Source organism: Plectropomus leopardus, unplaced genomic scaffold (assembly GCF_008729295.1).
Source record: "Plectropomus leopardus isolate mb unplaced genomic scaffold, YSFRI_Pleo_2.0 unplaced_scaffold29837, whole genome shotgun sequence".
Taxonomy (NCBI): Eukaryota; Metazoa; Chordata; class Actinopteri; order Perciformes; family Serranidae; genus Plectropomus; species Plectropomus leopardus.
This window is the reverse complement of record NW_024632531.1, coordinates 1-3,236: the sequence shown is the minus strand read 5'-3', so window position 1 is coordinate 3,236 and position 3,236 is coordinate 1. Positions and strand designations below refer to the sequence as shown.

Here is a 3,236-nt window from a genome sequence, read left to right as displayed (position 1 = left end):
TTTCTTCGGTCTAAATAAATTAACCTACAGTGTGCATTTGTAAGCATGAATCATTAACGTTACACACTTTTTTATTTTCAACTTCATGGTTACACTTCAAAATAAGTTTTCATTTGAAAAACTGTAATGAAGCTGTTTTATTTATTTTTTCCTACAGATGCTCAGAAACTGAAGTAACGGTCAGAGAAGGAGACACGATCAGTGATGTTGTCTGCAGAATTGCTTCAAGAGCACATTACTTTTACATATCGTTTATATTATTATCATTAGCTCTTGTTGGACTTTGTGTCAAAGGTTAGTGCTTGTTTTATATCCCTGATCCATCTGCCTAATGTAAAAACATCATTTCCTTCTATTTGTTTCTCCTCATTGTCTCCAGTGGATGCCAACTAATGGTTTTAACTAATACCTTTCTTGCTTTTGGATTTCAGCCCAGCTAACATCAAAAAAAGAAACAGGTATGTCGGGTCAATAAATTTGTAATGGGTTGCACTGCATGGAATTCTGCATAAAAATAAGTTTTAATATCATGTTTGATTTCTTTTCTTTTTGATTTTCTGAATTTCTGAATTTTCTTGGGCAGATGGTTCTGGAGCCTCAGGGCCCTGACAGCAGACATTCTGTCCCCTTTAATTTTCAGCGAAGCCTCTGGAGTAGACCTCTGCCCAAAGAACTCAAAGTACACGGCAAAGTACACATGTGTTCAGCCCACACTGGACTCTTTTCTATGAGCCAGCTGACACACAGTGGTCTCTGCTTGTCCCTGTTAGCAGACGTGCTCGTCTTCATTGCAGTTCCAAACACACCGGATGATGACAGTGATCACATTATCGTCAAAAAAAGGACAAGCCTGGTATTTCTCTTACCGACAAGTCTTGTAAATGTAACACGCTCAACATGTGCACTCAGACACAAACCAGTTAGTTTGGGAACCAGTTGGGACATACCATCAGCGATGCGGAGAAGTTGCACCAAGAAAACAAAGGAAAAGGTTTCGCTGACCGATGCTGCAAAGTGTGCTAATATGACGGATTTACATAAGCAATCTGCAGGAGATGATGAGGATGGTAGTGAAGATGCAGACGCATCAAAGAGGAGTGAGCAGCTGCTTTGTCGTGGTTCCAAGCTTTCTGCTGTAGATGTAATATGTACAGTGGCCCCGAAGGGCAAAGCACGACAGCAGAAGAGAAAAGGCAACGGCAAGTTACAAAACATGAGTTTTGGTGAGACTGAAAATGGAATAGGCAGGTACATACTGGACAATATACAATAATTCTAGGTTACTACGATGATATACGATAATAAAATACACGTTGATACCGTATTATAACCATTTAAGATTTAAAAAGCAAAAACTATTGATCTCGAGTGAAACTGCAATGCTGCAGTTGCAATACAAAGTGGAAAGAGTGCAATATTAAACGTGTAACATTTTTATTATAACATGACAAATTAGCATATTTTTATATTGTAAAAGTCCTGTCCGAATTTGTGGAAAACATGGCTTGAGGAATGTGACATTGAGGCTTCACGTTTTAAGTTTAAGTTCTCTTCATGCTCTGATAGAGACATGGTGAGATTCTGCTGAGTAAAGGACATGATATCGTGATTTGTATGCATACACTAAAATCTGATTTCCGTCACACAAAAAACCCCATTGAGCTGAGGCAGCGAGGCATCCAGTCTGCCAGAAATCCATAGACCAGGTCATTTTGTTTGGCGCAGACAGGCAGTGCAACCAATCATAGAGGATTTGAAATTTAAACAGGAACCGCTGTCGAATATGTACCTACCTGTTTGGATTTTGCCAAATGTGTTTTCTTTGTGTTTTGTTACTCGCTGTTGTGTTTTACTTACTGCTGTTGTGCTTTGCCCTGCTTCTGCTGTTAATGTGCTTTGTTTGGTTATTGGCCTCATGCAGCAACATTCTCTCTGATTTTTTTTCACATGAAAAAGTTTTCTTTTTTTCACATGGAAAAAGTTTTCTTTTTTTCAAATTAATTCACTAATTGTTTCAGCTGCACTTGTATGTTTTCATATTTTTGGTTTGTGTGAAAAATCTTATTTTGTATTAAAGTTACCTAATAATAGTGGCAGAGTAAAAAGTACAAGATCTCCCTCTGAAGTGTACTGGATTAGAAGTGGAAAGGGATTCAAATACTCAAATGACGTAAATGTTCGTCAGATTTGCAGTTACTGAAACTACAGTCGTTGGGATCCGCGGACCAAGTATAGTAGTATTTCTTTATCCCTGAAATGTAATAATCCAGTCATTATAATAACTCTGAAATATGATCTAAATTTGACTAAATTATATTCACACATTTTTTAAAAATGCTCTTAAACTTATTATTCCTCCTACTGTAAAACAATTAGTGACTTGTGAAGAAGAGATGTTTTTCCTCATATCTCTATCTATCTGCTCTGATGACTTTGACATACATGAGTGTGTGTGTGTGTGTGTGTGTGTGTGTGTGTGTGTGTGCGCGTGCGCGTCTGTCTTTGCTTCTAAGAGTTGCAGTTGTGTTGCATATTTTGTATTGACTGTATTTCAATGATGCTATAAAAATACATTTACATTGCCTTTGAAGAGTCTTCCTTCTCTTATGAATGAGGGTTACCAAAATTTTAATGCCTCTCAACTGCAAGTCTGAAGAATTTGAAACTGTCACTGTTTCAGTTTGTGTTCTGCCACAATGTGCAGTGCTGTCTTCTGCATTTCAGTTCATTTGTATCCACGTATTTTCAAAATGGTAATGTGATATTGTGTCATCTAAAAATCTCGATTTTATTTAGATGGAAACTTAACAACAGTTAACAAAATGTGATAAAATGTTAATTTGGCTCACAAACCAGTTGGGCAGCATGTCAGAGCAGCGAAGGTCAAGCAGATCAAGGAGGCAGGTGCAGTTTCTTATGCAGAGGCAGTCAGGAAGTTTGATGGTGTGGGAGAAAGGTGGACCATTGAAGCAGGTTGTGCTCAAAAGTGGCACCAGTCCCATGTGATTGTGTGGTAATAAGGAAAACTGAGTTTCATGGTATAAAAATGGAGACTGCGGAGAGTGAAGAACCAGGCAAAGACCAGTCAGATGTGGTGAGGGGGGCAGTTCTTGGGCTTTGGGGGGCAAGTTTCTGAGAGGCTGAACTGGGTGGAGTCAGAAGAAGAGATGACGTTGCTGATATTTAGCATGTGGATGTTTTATATCCTTCAGTGAAATGTGAGGAGTTTGGTGGCC

General features: G+C 38.5%; 1 long non-coding RNA gene across 1 annotated transcript; it reads left to right on the top strand.

Moving 5' to 3' along the window:
• Positions 1 to 150: 150 nt before the first annotated feature.
• Positions 151 to 1,985, top strand: LOC121938547. The gene is made up of 3 exons (XR_006105302.1): positions 151 to 294; positions 432 to 458; positions 584 to 1,985. It is a non-coding gene; the product is annotated as an uncharacterized LOC121938547 (long non-coding RNA).
• Positions 1,986 to 3,236: the final 1,251 nt, after the last annotated feature.